The sequence below is a fragment of the Somniosus microcephalus genome, chromosome 9, assembly GCF_052327205.1.
Source record: "Somniosus microcephalus isolate GS21.2 chromosome 9, FLI_Smic_1.0, whole genome shotgun sequence".
NCBI classification, from domain to species: domain Eukaryota; kingdom Metazoa; phylum Chordata; class Chondrichthyes; order Squaliformes; family Somniosidae; genus Somniosus; species Somniosus microcephalus.
The window spans coordinates 13,210,993-13,231,002 of NC_140995.1; positions in this window are offsets into that span (position 1 = coordinate 13,210,993).

Below are 20,010 nucleotides of genomic sequence, written 5' to 3' on the forward strand. Positions count from 1 at the left end.
GAATAGGCAGTGTCGGGTTGAAGTGAGCCAACACTTCCTCTGAGGTGATCAATTCTTTGCTTTTGCGAAATGCCTTCTTACAGTTTTCGCTCCATTCCCATGGTACCCCCTTCTGTAAAAGAGCGTTCAGCGGGTGCAGTACCGTGGATAGATTCGGTAGAAACGTATGGTAATAGTTAATCAATCCCAGAAACGACCTCAACTGAGAGACATTATCCGGAGCGGGAGCCTTTGCAACTGCCTCTATCTTGTCAGGAGACTTATGAAGCCCCTCCCGGTCAATGACATGACCACAGTACGAGATCCGCTTCTGAAAGAACTCACATTTCTGCCGATTAACTCTAAGTCCATACTCTTTCAGTCTGTTGAGCACCAGTTCCAAGTTTGCGAGGTGTTCTTCATCACCATCACCTGTAATCAGAATATCGTCCAGGTAACATTGTGTGCCTGGAATTCCCTGTAATAACTGCTCCATGGCCCTCTGCCAAATTGCTGGAGCCGATGCCACTCCAAAAACCAGCCTATTATACCGGTACAAACCTCTATGCGTGTTGATCGTGAGATACTGGCGTGACTCTTCATCCACCTCCATCTGCAAGTACGCCTGCGCCAGGTCTATCTTGGTGAAGTGTTTCCCGCCAGACAACGAAGCAAAAATATCCTCAATCCGTGGAAGCGGATACTGCACCGTGTGAAGCACCGGATTAACGGTGATCTTGAAATCTCCACAGATGCGAACCTTCCCTGGTTCTCCTGGCTTGTTGCTCGAAGGACGTTTCATAACGGGAACAATGGGCATAGCCCACTCACTCCAATCTACCTTAGACAGTACACCTGAACGTTCTAGCGCTTCCAGTTCCGCTTCTACAGTAGGTCGTATTGCATAGGGTACCGGTCTGGCTTTGAAAAATTTTGGTTGTGCATGTTCATCAATCTTGATGTTTGCCGTAATTCCTTTCAGTGTTCCCAGTCCTTGCTGGAACACCTCTTTAGCATCATCCAACATTTTGGACAATCGTTTAGGTTTGACATCTGTTTCCCCGGAATCTACCGTTAGTGCTTTTAAGGAGTGCCAGTCCATATTCATTTTCCTAATCCACTCCCGTCCCAGTAGTGGTGGACCTCCTTCAGGTAGCACATATAAGTCCATTACTTGGCTTTCTTCACCCTTGTGGACCACTTTTACCTCTATCTTTCCGATGGGGTACACTCTTTGCCCCGTGTATGTTTTCAATATAATCTCCGTATCCCGTAGGGGAATATGTTGGAATAACCCTTTGTAATCTTTCTTATTCATGACCGTCAATGCCGATCCAGTGTCCAATTCCATCTTTACTTGGACTCCTGCTATCTGAAGAGTGACCCAAATTGTCTGGAGATCTGCATTCTTACCAACGTTGTGTACTCTTAAGCTACCCAGTTCATTACTGCTAGCGTCTGAATCTGACTTCTGTTCGTTCGAACTGGTCTTTGTCACCTTGTGCACCTTTATGTATTTTCCTTGCGGTGACTTTTTGTTGCTGGTCTTCTTTCCTGACCGGCATACTTTAGCTGTGTGGCCAAGCCTGCCACACGTTCTGCATTCTTGGTTTTTAAACCAACACTGGTTCTGATCGTGTGTTGTCTTTCCACAACGATAACATTTTACAGTACTCAAACCCAATTTATTTGTACTGTGTTCCGGTGACCGTAGCTGCATTACTGCCGTGCCTCTCGCTGCGGCTTCGTGTGCTGCTGCCATAGTGACCGCTTTCTCAAGTGTCAGCTCATTCTCCTCGAGCAGTCGCTTTTGTGTATCTTCTTTTAATAATCCACACACAAATTTATCTCTTAGCACGTCTGTCGGTCCCGTTCCAAACTGACAGTACTTTGCCAGCTTACGCAATTCCATTAAATATTCAGCATTGCTTTCATCCTTCAGCTGCCTTCTGCTGTAAAATTTAAATCGTTCCGCTAGCATCAGCGGCGTGGGGTTTAGGTGATTTTTCAGGACAGTAACAATCTCCTCGAACGTCTTATCCGCCGGTTCATCTGGTGATAAAAGGTGTTTCAATTGCCCGTATGTCTTCGCACCCATTAAGTTCAATAACGTTAGTGCTTTCTCTGCATCTGGGATTTTATTTGCTTTACAATAATTTTGTATGCGTTCTACATACATGGCCCAATCTTCGATGTCGCCATCAAAGGTATCAATGTTCCCATGTTTAGGCATCATTGCAATTTATTTTATCCCAAGATGGCGGCTTCCCGCTCTTGTCTTCGTCCTCCGCCTACAAAATGGCGGTTTTCCCGCGCTTGGCGGTCTTCACCCACTGGCTGCAATGGCGTTTGGCGTGCCGCTGCTGCTCCCCTTTCCCAGTGGTTAGTAACTCCCCCGACGCTGTCTCCGCTTCACCGCGGCTCCCTCGGGCATTCGCGCTTCCCCGATGTCACGCCTCGCAGCCCTTCTTGCAGCCCGGTTATTAGCACCGGGTGCGTTCGCCTTCACCGCGGCTCTCGCGCCTTCAGTCACCCCAGACGCTGCGCCTTTTTGGCCCGAAAGCGGCCCGGCCCTTATCACCAGCCACGATCGATGTCCCCGCGCTGCGCCTTTCGGCCCGAATGCGGCCCGGCCCTTATCTCCGGTCGCGATCGATCTCACCGCCCTTATTCCTCCGTCTTCCTCCCCCCGTCTGTACAGCCAACGTGGCCGACTTTCTGCTCGCGTCGCTGACCGGCTTACCCACCACCGAGGTAGAAAGAAGATAGCTGACTGCCGCTGATGGAGGCTTCGAGTTCAGGATGTCTTCTGCACTCCGGGTCCTCGATGCCTGCTGCGCGACGTGTCTTCCAGCAGGGTGATGAGGGTGGATGCCTCTCTTCGACGCCCGTTCTGTGGACGAAGCCGCCATGGATATAAACTGCTGCAGGGTAAGAATCGGACTCGTCGCCACTGTTAAGTCTGTGTGTTCCAGTTGTAGTAAGATTAATTACTGACACAGACTACAAGAATAAAGTTCAACAGGTCTTTACTAGTTGGAGGTCAGGACTATACTAAATACAATATCACTACACAGTACTTAGATACCGGTGGTCACCACCGGTATTACGTATACAGCAGCCAGAGAAAGTAGTACATCTCTTAAGGTGGAACAGGCTTAAGTTCTCTTAAGGTGGAACAGGTTACATACACCACAGGTCAGATATTGGGCAGGCAGAGCTGGCCCACTTACACTGTGGCAAGGGGCCATGACAATATCCCCCCACATCCCCACCTCCCTCCCCTGTACCCCAGTTGCACCAAAAATGAGTTTGGCCCTCATTCAAAGTACACTAACACCTCTGACCTTATGATTTGGGCTGGGATCAAGGTTGCATTTCAAGGGCAGACAGAAGGTCCACTCTGCCCTCAATCTCCCTCCCCCCAAAAGCCCCTACAGAGGAATCACAGGGCTCATTTCCTACTGTCGATCACATTTCCAATAACAGTTAGCACCTGTACCTCAAATAGAACTCAGTGAAACAGTATGAGTTTAATATTATTAAGAATAGAATCATAGAATAGTACAGTACAGAAAGAGGCCATTCAGCCCATCGAGTCTGCACCGGCTCTTTCGAAGAACAATCAGTCAGTCCCACTCCCCCGCTCTTTCCCCATACCCCTGCAATTTTTTCTCCTTCAAGTATTTATCCAATTCCCTTTTGAAGGCGACTATTGAATCTGTATCCACCGCCCTATCAGGCAGTGCATTCCAAATCCTCACCACTCGCTGCGTAAAAAAGTTTTTCCTCATGTCGCCTGGTTCTTTTGCCAATCGCCTTAAATCTGTGCCCTCTCGTTTACGACTAATGAATGAAAAATTTGCATTTTTCTTTCCTGATCATGTCGAGTAAAATTAATTTGGGAACTGGTTTCCACTTTTTGTACCCAAGGGGTAAATTTTCAGCTTCATGCTGTGGTGGCGGCAATTATTGGAAATCATTGGAAATCTGGGTGCATGTTGCGTGTGATTTTTCGAGCAGGAGCAGCAAAAGACACCCAAATGTCTGATCCACGCTGTCAGGTGAGGCTGGGGGGGGGAGGGGGGGACGGACGGAAGGGGTAAGGCTCTCCATTGGAAGCTGGAGTTCAGAAAATTACCCTTTAGAATCCAAAGTCCTTGTTCTTGTTTACCTATCCATCCATGATCTCACTCCATCCTACCACTGCAACCTTCTCTGGCTCTGTGTTTCAATGGTCTTCCGAGAGCAGGGGAGTTCTCCCAAAGTTCTGGCCAAAATTTATTCCTCAGCCTACATCACTAACACAGATTATCTGGTCATTTATCACATTGCTGTTTGTGGGAGCTTGCTGTGTGCAAATTGATTGCCATGTTTCCTATATTACAACAGTGACTATACTTCAAAAATATTTAATTGGCTGTCAAGGACATCCTGAGGTAATGAAAGTCGCTATATAAATGCAAACCCTTGTTTCTTTTTTCTGTCCATGTCCCCTCCCTCCAACATCATTGGTGTAGCTGTCCACCATTTTGACCCTCCCCTTTAACCTCTCCGTCTTGCTTCCTCTTCCCCCCACCTTCTAAACTTTCCTCAAAACCTATCTCTTCAACCACACCATCAGTAATCTTCCCTAACTGTGCAGTTGTCCATCTCTCCTCTGTGAAATACCTTGGGACATTCATTACATTTGAAGGTGCTACACCAAAATACAATTTGTTGTTCATGTAAAGCTGCCGCCAAGAAACCTGGTTTCCTCCAGCGAGCCAAACACTTATTTTCCCCTCAACAACTCTTCACTCTCTATAAAGCCCAAGTCTGTCCAAGACTGAAATACTGCTTTTATACTCGGGGAAGTTCTTCTAGCATTTCTCTCATACTCCTGGACAAGATACAAGAAAAAAGATTATTATCTGACAGGTAATCCCTCTCTCACTCCAGTCTCTCTATCATCCTTCACCCATCACAATCTTTCACGTCTCTCTTTTACTGCTCGTGCTCATATGAACGATCCTTTCTTGTTTCTTCTGAGCTGACAGGTTCTCCCTCCTCACTGGGCTCAAATCAAGCCTCAACACACAGTCACCTTGACGTAATAAAGACTCACTACGCGCTTGGTTGTACATAAGGCAAGGCTTTAATCGACTTGTAACAAAACATGGCGGTCTAGTTAGTAGTCACTAGCTTCCTGTTTCCAGACTATCTCTGGCCAAGGTGGGCCCACGCCCGAGTGTTTATACTCCCGGGCGGCGCCCTCAGCTGGCCGTTCAGTAGTACTTCCTGAGTTACTTCTTGTAGAAGTTGCGATTTATGACATATCTAATCTAACTAATTACTTCCTAGGTCTCCAAATCTGTGAAACTCCTTATCTCCTTTAGTTTTCAGGCTCTTAATACCCAAACTAGGCTTCAACTGGTCAACACTTTCTGATTTACCAAACTGATTGTCCAAAGTGCACGACAACCTTGGTGCTGTCCTGCATTTTGGACTTTGGCCCTTCACTTTAGTGGCGATCCTAGTGCTAGCAGTTTATTGAATTATCTTCTGTGGGCCATTGACAAAATCGACTTGATTGTCTGTTTTGACATGATTTGATGCATCAGAAATTAACTTCTTGGGTGGCTCAGTGGGTCACACACTCGCCTCTGAGTCAGAAGGTTGTGGATTGTAAAAGCTTTTATAGATATGTGAAGAGAAAAAGATTGGTGAAGTCAAGCGTAGGTCCCTTACAGTCAGAATCGGGGGAATTTATAATGGGGAACAAAGAAATGGCAGACCAACTAAATACATATTTTGGTTCTGTCTTCACAAAGGAGGACACAAATAACCTCCCAGAGATGCCGGGGAACAGAGGGTCTGATGAAAGGGTGGAACTGAAAGAAATCAGTATTTGTAGGGAAATGGTGTTAGGAAAATTGATGGGACTGAAGGCTGATAAATCCCCAGGGCCTGATAATCTACATCCCAGGGTACTTAAGGAAGTGGCCCTAGAAATAGTAGATGCATTGCTGGTCATCTTCCAGAACTCGATAGACTCTGGAACAGTACCCATGGATTGGAGGGTAGCTAATGTTACCCCACTATTCAAAAAAGGTGGTAGAGAAAAGGCGGGGAATTATAGACCAGTAAGCTTGACATCGGTAGTGGGGAAAATGCTAGAGTCCATTATAAAAGATGTAATAGCAGAGCACTTGGAAAGCAGTGACTGGATCGGACAAAGTCAACATGGATTTACAAAAGGTAAATCATGCTTGACTAATCTACTGGAATTTTTTGAGGATGTAACTGGTAAAATAGATAAGGGAGAACCAGTGGATGTGGTATATTTGGACTTTCAGAAGGCTTTTGATAAGGTCCCGCATAAGAGATTAGCGTGCAAAATTAAGGCACATGGGATTGGGGGCAAGGTATTGACTTAGATAGAGAACTGGTTGGCGGACAGAAAGCAAAGAGTTGGAATAAACCGGTCGTTTTCCGAGTGGCAGGCAGTGACTAGTGGGGTACCGCAAGGATCGGTCCTAGGACCCCAGCTGTTCACAATATATATTAATGATCTGGACGAGGGAATTGGATGTAATATCTCCAAATTTGCAGACGACACAAAGCTGGGTGGGAGGGTATGCTGTGAGGAGGATGTCGGGAAACTCCAGCACAATTTGGACAGGTTGGGTGATTGGGCAGAAACATGGCAAATGCACTATAATGTGGATAAATGTGAGGTGATCCACTTTGGTGGCAAAAACAGGAAGGCAGATTATTATTTGGAATGGCAACAGATTGGGAGAAGGGGAAGTGCAAAGAGACCTGGGTGTTCTTGTGCACCAGTCGCTGAAGGTAAGCATGCAGGTGCAGCAGGCGGTTAAGAAGGCAAATGGTATGTTGGCCTTTGTAGCAAGAGGGTTCGAGTACAAGAACAAGGATGTCTTGCTGCAGTTGTACAGGGTCTTGGTGAGACCACACCTTGAGTATTGTGCGCAGTTTTGGTCGCCTTACCTGAGGAAGGACGTTCTTGCCATGGAAGGAGTGCAGCGAAGATTCACCAGGCTGATACCTGGGATGGCAGGAATGACGTATGAGGAGAGATTGTGTCGATTGGGCTTATACTCACTGGAGTTTAGAAGATTGAGAGGGGATCTCATCGAAACCTATATAATTCTATCAGGCCTGGACAGACTAGATGCAGGAAGGATGTTTCTGATGGCCGGGGAGTCCAGAACCAGGGGTCATAGTCTAAGGATAAGGGGTAAGCCATTTAGGACTGAAATGAGGAGGAATTTCTTCACCCAGAGAGTGGTGAACCTGTGGAATTCTCTGCCACAGAGGGCGGTGGAGGCCAGTTGATTAAGTATATTCAAGAAAGAGTTGGATATATTTCTTAAGGCTAAAGGGATCAAGGGATATGGGGAGAAGGCAGAGACAGGGTGTATTGATTTCTATGTGGGTTCAATGACAAGACATTTATGAAAGAGAATGTCTTTTAATCTAAAGTTTGTTCAACTCTGGTTAACAGCCTTACAGGAGACACCATGCTAGAAATCCATCTAAAACGAAACTAAAACTAAACTGCTTGCCTCTGTCACATGCCCTCTGCTGGTCAGGCATAAGAAATCAATCAGGCAAACATGCTGGTAAGGCATCATAATCAAACAGGGAAATACCATCACTATTTGCTGATATCATTACATCTCCCTTTCTTAAAACAAAAGTATTTTACTTTTAACTAACAACATGTTTTCTTTGTATTAATCTGCATTTTAACTGTAACACTTAATGAACTTACATTAACATTATCATTATCAAGGTTTTTTAACCTTGCTTTGTGTGTTCACATGAAATATGTAAATACACTTGAACTTGAAGAAACAATAAGATAACATTACTTCCTTCTATAACAAGAGTCCTTAAATTTGCTCAATGAGTCTCTCAGGAGGCTTCACGTGTCTTGAGGATTTTCTGATTGATTGTCCTTGAATCTGAGTTGTTGCCTCAGATGATGGTTTCTCAGCTGTGTGATCAGGTTGTTCAACAGTATCAGTCTTTTGACTTGCTGTGGCTTGTCCCATGAGAAGATCTCGACGATTTCTTCTCAGAACAGCACCCTCATCCATCTGAATGGTGTATGATCTTGGTTGAACTTCACTCAGGACAGTTCCCTTCTGAGTCCATATGTTTGTTTTGTCTTTGAACCTTACTTGGTCACCAGTGTGGAGTTCAGGTAGGTTTTGTGTTCCTCTGTCATAGTAGTACTTTTGCTTTTCCTTCTGTTGTTATTTGAACTTCCTCACTTTCTCTCCCTCTTTTGTTTTCAGGAGGTTCTCCGGGATGGGTAGGTTTGACCTTAGCCGATGTCCCATAAGGAGTTGGGCTGGTGACTTACCACACTCGAGCGGCGTTGTGCGGTATACAAGCATGCTCTGGTAGAAGTCAGTTCCACTGTCTTTTGCCTTGTACATCAGTCTTTTCACTGTCTGGACCGATTTTTCCACTAGTCCATTGGACTGTGGATAGTGAGGACTTGACATCGTGTGGACAAAGTCCCACTCTTTGGCAAAGTGTCGGAAACTTGCATTGTAAAACTGGGGTCCGTTGTCTGTGAAGACCTCGCTTGCCACGCCATGTCTGGAGAATATGGCTTTCATACATGTTATCACAGCATCTGCAGTGGTGGTGTACAGTCTACAAACCTCTGGATACAGGGAGTAATAGTCTGTGACTACAAGATAGTCCTTCCCTTGACATACGAATAGGTCAGCGCCTACATTCTGGTAACGTCTGTCTGGCACTGGGTGTGGCTTTAGTGGTTCTACCGGATTGCTTGCTCGATATTTCAGGCATATTGTGCAGTTTGACACCTCATTTGTCACATCTTAGTTGATTCGTGGCCATTACATCACCTCTCGTGCTCTTTTCTTACACTTTTCGATTCCCAGATGTCCTCCATGGATCCTTTTTAGCATCTCTTTTCTCAGACTCTTTGGGATAACTATTTTACTTCCTTTGTAGATGATGTCTTCGACCACTGATAGTTCCTCCCTGCAGTTCCAGTACTCTGCCATGTCAGGTGAGCAGTCTTGCTTCATGTTGGGCCATCCATCCAAGATGCTTTTCCTCAGTCATCTCATTGTTTCATCTTTGTTTGTCTCAGTCTTTATGAGCTCCATTTTTGCATCTGCTATGGGCAGTGCACTTGTGATCATGTCCATGTAGGCATTCACTTTTTCATCCATTGTGGTGTTTGCGGGCTCACTTGGGTCTACAGCTCTGGACAACGTGTCTGCTGTATAGATCAGTTTACCCGGAGTGTACGCAACATTCAGTGTATAGCGTTGCAGCCTGATCGTCATTCTTTGTATTCTAAGCGGACAGCTATTTAGTGGCTTTTGGAACAATGCAATCAAGGACTTATGGTCAGTCTCTACACTGATTGCTTGTCCTGCCACAAACTGGTGAAATCTTTCACAGGCGTATGTGATGCTGAGCAGCTCCTTTTCTATTTGAGCATATCGTGTCTCCGCGTCTGTCATTGAGCGCGATGCATATGCAATAGGTTGCCAGTAGTCATATTTTTGCAGAAGAACAGCACCGAGCCCACTCTGTGATGCATCTGATGATATCTTGATGGGTCTCGCTGGGTCATAAAACCTCAGAACTGGTTCCTCTGTGAGCAGTTTCTTTAGATCGCTCCATGACTTCTCATGCTCATGATTCCATTCCCATACTATGTTCTTTTCAGTTAGTCTTCTCAGTGGCGCCATCTTTTCTGAGAGGTTGGATATGAATTTACCCATATAGTTGATCATTCCATTAAACCTCTGCACGTCCTTTTTGCACTGTGGCTTTGGCATATTCTCAATGGCGGACACCTTTCTGGGATCTGGTCTGATGCCCTCACTGCTAAGGATATCTCCCACGAATGTCAGTTCTGTCACCCCGAGCTGGCATTTCTCTCTATTCAGCTTCAGGTTTGTTTTCCTTGTTGCTTCCAGCACTTTTTTCAGTCTCTCGTCATCCTCAGTTCTCGTGGTTCCCCATACTATGATGTCATCCATTGATGTATCAACTCCCTTCAGGTGCTCATAGATCATATGGATAGTTTTGTGATACACTTCAGGAGCTGAGGCAATGCCAAATGGTAACCTTAGGAATCTGTATCTGCCAAATGGACTGTTGAACGTGCACAGTTTTGAACTTGCCTCGTCCAATTTCATCTGCCAAAATCCTGATGATGCATCTAACTTGCTGAAATACTTTGCATTTGCAAACTGTGACATGATTTCCTCGCGTGTAGGAAGCTTGAAGTGCTCTCTCTTTATTGCTCTGTTTAGATCTCTTGGATCCAGGCAAATTCTGAGCTTTCCATTCTTTTTGTCCACAACGACAAGGGAACTCACCCACTCAGTTGGCTCATCTATCTTCTGAATCACGTTCAGGCTTTCCATCCTGTCCAACTCTGCCTTCAGTTGCTTTTGAAGAGCAAACGGAACTTTTCTGCATGGATGTATGACCGTTGGCATACTTTTATCTACTCTGATCGTGTGTTCTCCTGGAAGGCAGCCTAGACCCTTAAATAGGTCATTGTACTCTTTCATGAGTTCATCATAGACTGTCTCTCCTTCGCTTTCCACAACGAGGACTCTCTTTACCAGGTTCAGTCTCTCACAGGCTTTTAAACCTAGTATGGCTTGCACATCCTTTGGCACCACGATTAATGCTAGCGTGTGCTCTCTGTCCTTGTGTGTTACTTTGACAATGCATCTTCCTTTCACTGGTATATCAGTACCTGAGTATCCTGTCACTTTCACTTTGATTCCATGTATCTTTGGTCTGGGTCTAATTTTCTTAAAATCAGTCTCTGATATCACATTAACTTGTGCTCCAGTATCCAATTTAAATGGAATGTGTATGTCATTCACTTTTAGTGTCAACATCCAGTCTCTTTTTTCTTCTTTGTTTTCAGACACAACATCTACATTGAACTCCTCTATCTCGCTTTCATCTACTGTATGGACCTTGCTTTGTTGCGCTTGGTTCTTACAGCAACGGGCATAATGGTTGTTTTTGTTGCAACTATTGCATTTTTTACCATATGCTGGACACTTTTTTGGTGGATGCTGTGTACCGCATCGACTACATGACTTTCTATTGTCCCTTTCATTTTTGTTCGCTGGCCACGCCTCTTTTTTCACATTGGCGCTCTTTTTGTTAAACGGTTTGTGTCCGTTCTTTCTCACTGCATCCACGTTGCAGCTACTGTCACTGAACAGCTCCTTTGCCTGCAACTTCACAGTCTCTGTAGCCCTACACAGTGCTATGGCTTTTCCCAGGTCTAGATCTTGCTCTCTTAGCAGTCTTTCCCTTAGACCATTATCTGGAATACCACACACCAGTCTGTCTTTTATCAGCGAGTCTGTGTCAGTCCCCCAAATTCACATGTTTTGCTTCGGTTTCTCAGTTCAGTCACATACTGATCAATAGTCTCACCCGTTTTCTGTACACATGTGAAAAATCTGTGCCTCTCAAACGTCACGTTACGTTTAGGTATGCAGTAGGCCTCAAACTGTTCCATTATTTTATCTAGCTTCATTTTGTCTCCATCAGCAGCGAATGTGAAGTTATTATACACCTCCAGCGCTTCATCACCCACGACATGTAAGAACACTGACGATTTCTGTTTATCACTTTTCTCGTCAGCTCCGATTGCCGCTAAATACAACTCTAAATGTTGTTTGAATCTCCTCCAATTCTCAGCCACATTACCTGTCAACTGAATCTTCGCCGGTGGGAGTAAACCTTCCATTTTTCACTTCGTTAGCTATTCTCCAATGGTAAGTAACGATGTTCTCTTTTGGCTTGCTAATATGTGGAGAGCTGATTTCACTTCAGGTTTTTCCTCTTCATCTCTTTCAACCACTTCTGACACCATGTATTGATTTCTATGTGGGTTCAATGACGAGACATTTATGAAAGAGAATGTCTTTTAATCTAAAGTTTGTTCAACTCTGGTTAACAGCATTACAGGAGACACCATGCTAGAAATCCATCTAAAACGAAACTAAAACTAAGCTGCTTGTCTCTGTCACATGCCATCTGCTGGTCAGGCATAAGTAATCAATCAGGCAAACATGCTGGTAAGGCATCATAATCAAACAGGCAAATACCATCACTATTTGCTGATATCATTACACAGGGTACTGAATTTGGATGATCAGCCATGATCTCATTGAATGGCGGAGCAGGCTCGAAGGGCCGAATGGCCTACTCCTGCTCCTATCTTCTATGTTTCTATGTTTCTATGTATCCCACTAGGCTGACACTCTAGTGCGAGTGCTGCACTATCGGAGGGGCTGTCCTTTGGATGGGACTTTAAACCGAGGCCACATCTGCTCTCTCAGGTGGATGTAAAAGATCCCATGGCACTATTTCAAAGAAAAGCAAGGGAGTTATCCCAATATTTATCCCTCAATCAACATAACAAAAAAAAACAGATTATCTGGTCATTATCACATTACTGTTTGTGGGAGCTTGCTGTGCGCAAATTGGCTGCCGCGTTTCCCACATTACAACAGTGACTCCACTTCATTGGCTGTAAAGTGCTTTGAGACATCTGGTGCTCGTGAAAGGCGCTATAGAAATGCAAGTCTTTCTTTCTATGAGAAGGAAAACAGGCGAGTACTTTTAAAGTTATGTTTTTTGAGAAAAATAGTAATTGATTAGGTTAGACTAGGAAAAAGTAAAATGAAAGTAGAAAAGCAGAAAAATGCAAGAGAAATGAGAATAAGGGAAAGGGAAGACAGGATGAGTAGAGTTAAAGCATGATGATAATTTTTAATAAAATTAAAATAATTTAAATGCAAAGTAATTATTTTGCAGCATGTGGGTTGCTGTTAGCCTTGGCCCGGTGGTTGCACTCTTGCCTGAGTTAAAAGGCTCTGCGTTCAAGTCCCACTCCACTGTCTTCAATACATAATGAAGACGGACACTTCAGTGCAGTACTGAGGGAGTGCTGCATTGGTACAGGTGCTGTCTTTCAGATGGGATGTTAAACCAAGGCCCTCTCACAAAGATCCCATGGCACTCTTCGAAGAAGAGCTGGTGAGTGGTCCCAACTTCCAGGCCAAGATTTATCCATCAACCAACATCACTAAAACAGAGGGCCCGATTTTGTGGATTGTGTGGGAAATGGTCGGATTCCCCGAATGTGGGGTTCTGACACACACAAAAATGGGCCAGCCAGCTGCACGCAATTTTCCCTTAAGTGGCCAATTAATTTCCAGCGTGTGGGCAGCCTTGCTAATTGTCCATTTCTCGTCAGGAAGCCCCATAGTATGATGTCATCATTTGTGGTGCTTTCAAGGTCCACAGCAAGCATTGCTTCCTCCGTTGGCTTCCAAACGAACCATACAGGATGGCAGAGGAGCCTGCAGCAGCTGTGGCCAGTGCCAGACCCCGAGCTGCCTCCAAATTCGACGAAGCTTCACTGTAGGCATTATTGGATGGGGTTAGGGCCCACAGGGAGGTCCTCTTCCCTAGGTCAGGCAGGAAGAGGCCTCCCACTGAGACCAAGGCTGCATGGATGCAGGTGTCAGCAGCTGTCAACTTGAATGTGCATGTAACCTTGGCATCACATCTCTAACTTCTTCCTCTACTCCCACACAGGATCATCCAGAGCTCCCGTCCCCACTGTGGAGGAGGAAGAGGCTGTGCAGCCAGACTCCTCAGAGGAAGCTCCAACCTCTGAGGGCGCAGCGTCAGCAGAAGTAAGCGCACCCAGCACCAGCGCAGACACTCACACCTCGGGGGGACCTTCGGGACATAGAGTAGTTTTGTCACCTGGTGTTTCACAGCTCACAAGTGAGCCTCAGCAGATTCTGGAGACAGGGACAGCAGTGGAGAGTCCTCGTCGGAGGGCACAGGACTCTGCCAGCTCAGCTCAGCTGCGCTGCATGTCGACCCTCTGCCTCTGGGTCCATCCGCAAGAGAAGAGGTGATGGATCTCCATGCACAGATGCAGGAGTCTCTGGCAGGTTTTTTCTCCAGGGTCGCTGTGAGTGTGGAGCAAATGGAGGAGTCCATAGCGAACATGAGCAGAGCCTTTGTGCAGTCATTGGCGCATGAACGCATCACCATGGAAAGGTTGGCAACCTCCATGGAGGAGATAACTCGCCAGGGTACAGAAAACATGGTGAGTGCTCATAAGAGAATGACATCTCTTGAGGAGCGTTGGCCATCTATTGAACAGAGAAACCAGACCTTCATGGAAGTCCTTCTGAGTAGGACTGCCAGTGCAGAAATGGGTCCCCATGTCCCCCTAAAGTGCAGCAAGGTGTTCTCAAGCCACTTCCAAGCGCTGGCCCCTTCTGGCCTGTGCAGCTTCAGGTGAGTGAGCAGCAGCCTGGTGCTCATCCTGCTGTTCCTGGTTCTGCTGCTGCCGCCTCTGCTGCTGGAGATCCTCTAATGGCAAGAAGGGAAGGAAAAAAAGGTGTCCCATGCTTCTCGTAGATGCCTCCGCTGAGGAAGCGCTGAGTGAGGGTGGCGAGAGGGGCTTCCCAGGAGATCACATTGGAGAAGTGTGTGAGGCTCCAACCTTCCACAGCTGTACCTAAGCCTTGAAGAAGTAGCCCCAAGCCTGCAGCAACAAGGTTCTTCACCATACAAATGCTTTCCGATTAAATCGCAGCTTTCGCGAATGACCTGCAGCTGACAGCAAGCAAGCTTCACGCCAGGTTTCATCAGCAGGGTTCCCCGCAGGCGTGTTTAGCGTGGGGAACCCTTGAAAATAGCAAGGGCCCCCTAAAATGGCATTAAACATGCCAATAATTGGTGATTAAGGCCCTGACGGCCAGTCCCGCCAGTGGCGGGTGGGACTGATTCGGGTCGCGGAGAAACAGCAGTCCGAAAGTCGGACGGGGCGGGGAATCAGGCGGGGGGGTAGTCGCAACCCCCTATTTCTGCGAATTTCGGCCCCCGCCCGCTTGAAATCCCGCCCGACGGCTGGCAGAAAATCAGGTCCAGAGTGTCTACAACAACAATAACAATAACAACAACAACAACTTGCATTTATATCGCAGCTTTATTGCAGTAAAACATCACACGGCACTTCACAGGAGTGTTATCAAACAACATTAGGACTTGGTCAAAAGGGGTAGGTTTTAAGGAGCATTTTAAAGGTGGCGAGAGAGGTAGAGAAGGTTTCGGGAGGGAATTCCAGAGCTTAAGCCCCAGGCAGCTGAAGGCACGGCCTCCAATGGTGGGGCAAAGGAAGTTGGGGATGCACATGGAGGCCAGAATTGGAGGAGTGCAGAGATCTTGGAGGGTTGTAGGGCTGCAGGAGGTACAGGATATGGAGGGATTTGAAAACAAGAATGAGAATTTGAAAATCGAGGCGTTGCTGGATCCGATGTAGGTCAGCGAGCACAGGGGTGATGGGTGAACGGGACTTGGTGCGACTTAGGATACGAGCAGCAGAGTTTTGGATTAATTCAAGTTTATAGATGTAGTGTATGTACCTTTAAGAGAGAACTACTTTTACAGCTCCTGTATACTGTAGTACCGGCAGTGACCACACCTGTATATAAGCCTTGAGCATGCCTCTGTACCCCCAGTCTTGAGACTACCCTACTCCAGTAAATACCTGTTGATTGTTAAGTTACAGCATCCGTGTGGTTATTGAAAAACATCATACTCTCAGAATCATGGATCTAACAGTGGCGACGAGTGTCGATTCGAATCTACCTGCAACTCTGCATTTCCCTTTGAGGATTCGCTCCGGGAGGGCGGTGGGAGAAAGTCAAGGCCAGAAACACGGCCGTCGACCACGAGCAACCGCCCAGTCATCCGGCAGAGTGTGAACATCGCAGGGGAGGCTGTGGAGAGCCGGGCTTGGTTCCCCAGCCACGACGATCAGCAACAGACTGACGACAGGTACCAGGTACAGCGCAGACCCTTCCCGGACAGCGGCGGCTGGAGCCGACCGACGGCAGAGAAAAAGCCGAGCAGCGTCGACGGGGTAAGATAGAGGGTGAAGCGCACAGGGCGCAGCTGGGGGTTGAAAACCGAGCAGCATCGAGGAAAAACAAAACGGAGGGAGAGAGGGTAAAGCAGCAGCCGGGTTCAGGACCGAGCGGTGGAAACGGGAAAGGCGCACAGAAAAGAAAACGCGCAGAGCGCAGCCAGGGCTCAAGGGCTGAACAGTGTCCGCGGGGAGAAGAAGGGAGAGCGTGGGAGATGCCATTGAGCCGCGGAGAAGAAGGAAGAGCGCAGGAGACGCCATTTTTAGAAGCCGCAGCGGAGAAGAAGGGCGAGCGTGGGAAGAAAGGAAAGCGCGGGAGACGCCATTTTGTGCCAGCGGAGAAGAAGGGAAAGCGCGGGAGATGCCATTTTTGACAGTTAAATCACACCCAGGGATGCTGAAGAGTGGCAGTATCTCTACGTTCGACAATGAAGTCGAAGATTGGGCGACATATGTGGAACGTATTGAGGTGTACTGCAGGGCGAATGAAGTGCCAGATGCTAGGAAAGCACTGGTTTTGTTAAATTCCATGGGTGCAAAAACTTATGGGTTACTGCGAAACCTAATAACCCCAGAGAAGCCTGCGAATAAGAATTTTGAAAGCATAGTAGAAATCCTACAGGACCACTTAAACCCCACACCGCTGCTGATAGCAGAACGATTTAAGTTCCATAAAAGGAACCAACACAAAGACGAAAGCAATGCTGAGTACTTAACGGAACTGCGCAAGCTATCGAAACACTGCCAGTTTGGAGTGGGACTAGCAGATACGTTAAGGGACAAGTTTGTATGTGGGCTTCAAAGTGAAGGAACCCAGAAACGGCTTCTATCAGAAAAGGATCTTATGCTGGACAAGGCTTTCAGTATGGCAGTATCGCATGAAGCAGCCGCAAGGGGCGCTGCATGAGATACAATGGAGACCGCAAGAATATGGCACCAATGAAATGTCCTATGGAACAGGGAAGTGTTATCGCTGCGGCAGAACAACACATGACCAGAAGGATTGTTGGTTCAAGGACCAAGTGTGCAGACAGTGTGGAAAAGCAGGACACATAGCAAGAGTCTGTAGGTCTGGGAAGAAAACCAACAGCAAGAAATCTACACAGGAGAAGTACAAAAAGGTACACAAGGTGATGGACAGTAGTTCAGACGAACAGAAAAGTGACACAGACTCCGGAAGCAAGGAGCTGGGTTGTCTGAAACTACATAAGGTAACCAAAATGGAGGATCACCAGACTATCTGGGTTACACTCAAGATAGACGGAGTCCAAGTGAAAATGGAATTGGACACAGGATCAGCCCTAACAGTCATATATATATTTTCACATATACCCTTGAAAGCTACAGAGATTGTCTTGAAGACGTACACGGGGCAAAAAGTCTACCCCAAAGGAAAAATAAGGGTGAAAGTGATATACAAAGGCCAGGAAATACCTAAAATGGACTTATATGTATTGCCAGATGGAGGACCACCACTGCTAGGACGTGAATGGATCCGGAAGATACAATTAGATTGGCATTCCATACAGGCACTGAAGGTTGAGGCCAAAAAGGATGATGACGTCACACCTGGACGACTGTCAAAAATGCTAACTGACGCAAAAGAAGTGTTCCAGGAGGGACTCGGAGCACTAAAAGGCATAACAGCAATGATTAAAATAGAGGAAAATGCAAGCCCAAAGTTTGTTAAGGCCAGACCAGTGCCTTATGTGATCAGACCAGCTGTCGAAGCAGAGCTGGAAGGGTTGGAACGTTCAGGAGTACTGTCCAAAGTAGACTGGAGCGAGTGGGCTACACCCATCGTTCCTGTAATGAAGAGGTCATTGAGTAATACGCCTGGGGAACCAAAGAAGGTCCGCATCTGTGGGGATTGTAAGGTGACAGTGAACCCAGTCCTTCACACGGTACAATATCCGCTTCCACGAATTGAGGATATTTTTGCCTCACTATCTGGAGGTAAATGCTTCACCAAAATTGATCTAGCCCAGGCGTACTTGCAAATGGAGGTAGAAGAAGCCTCGAAACAATGCCTCACGATCAACACCCATAAAGGTCTCTATCAATACAACCGGCTGGTGTTCGGGGTAGCATCGGCTCCGGCTATTTGGCAAAGGGCGATGGATCAAGTCCTGCAAGGGATTCCAGGGACCCAGTGTTATTTGGACGACATCCTGGTCACGGGCGAAAATGACAGTGATCACCTCGCCAACTTGGAGAAGGTGCTCACCAGATAAAAGGAATATGGGCTACGAGCTAATCGCCACAAGTGCGAGTTTTTTCAGAAGCAGATCTCGTATTGTGGCCATGTCATCGATGAAGAGGGGTTACATAAGTCCCCTGAGAAGATTGAGGCAGTAGTCAAGGCTCCAGCACCGGAAAATGTGTCACAACTGAGGTCGTTCCTCGGGCTGGTAAACTACTACCATAAGTTCTTACCAAATTTGTCCATGGTATTACACCCACTGAACACCCTACTGCAAACAGGGGTACCATGGAAGTGGAATGACGAACGTAGACAAGCTTTCCAGAAGTGTAAAGAATTGATCACATCAAAAGAGGTGTTGGCCCATTTCAACCCAGCACTACCACTTCATTTGGCATGTGATGCATCACCCTATGGTATTGGAGCGGTGCTGTCGCACAAATTACCAGATGGGTTGGAGAGGCCAGTAGCCTTTGCGTCTCGGTCACTAACCTCAGCCGAGCGCAACTACGCCCAGATTGACAGGGAGGCCCTCAGCCTAGTATGGGGAGTAAAAAAATTCAACCACTATCTGCATGGGCAGAAGTTCACCTTGCTGACTGACCACCAACCACTTGTCTCCATCTTTAATCCTAAGAAGGGCGTTCCAGTGATGACTGCACAACGGTTACAAAGATGGTCCCTGTTTCTAGGGGCGAATCAATATGAAATAGAATATAAAGGCACGAAACAGCATGGAAACGCTGATGGGCTATCACTCCTGCCACTGCCTACTGTGGAGGAAGCACCAGCAGTGGACCCTATCGAGATATTTTATTCGTCAATAATTGAATGATTGCCAGTAACGAACGCGGATATAGAGAAGGAGACCCGCAATGATCCGACACTGTCTCGGGTATATGATTTGACGGTGAGGGGATGGCCAACACATGGCGACTCATTGTTGCCAGCATTCTCATCCAGAAGAGAACAGCTTTCAGTATGCCAGGGGACAGTGATGTGTGGATCCAGAGTGGTGATTCCACCCAAGTTAAGGGAGAGAGTGCTAAATGAGCTTCATGAAGGTCATCTGGGAGGGGTGAAAATGAAATGCCTTGCTAGGGCTTATGTGTGGTGGCCGGGGATCGATCAACAAATCGAGGACCTAACCAAGAGCTGCTCAGGATGCCAGAAGGTCCAAAATGCACCACCACATGCCCCTCTACACCCATGGGATTGGCCCTCCTCTCCATGGCAATGGGTGTACATTGATTTTGCTGGTCCATTCATGGACTCAATGTTCTTAATAGCATTGGATGCTCACTTGAAATGGCCTGAGGTGATAAAAATGTCCTCAACCACTACAGAGAAAATGATTGCAGTCCTACGGACCATATTTGCCAGGAACGGCTTGCCAGAGCAGATTTGCTCTGATAATGGACCACAGTTTGTGTCCAAAGAGTTTCGGAAATTTATGAGAAGGAATGGGGTCAGGCATTACACATCCGCCCCGTAACATCCAGCCACAAATGGATTGGCTGAGAGGTTCGTACAAACCTTTAAAAAGGCGATAAAGGCCAGGTGCAACGATGAAATTCCACTACAGCATAAGGTGGACAATTTCCTATTAGCCTACAGAAATGCGACACATGCAGTCACCAACCAGACCCCGGCCATGATGTTCTTTAACCGAAGGTTGAGATCTCGTCTGGATTTGCTCAGGCCAAATGTGCGAAGAAATGTTGAGGATAAACAATTCCAGCACATCAATGAGAAGCCGACAAGGAGCATCAATGTAGGACAACCAGTCTTGGCCCGTGACTACCGAACAGAGAAATGG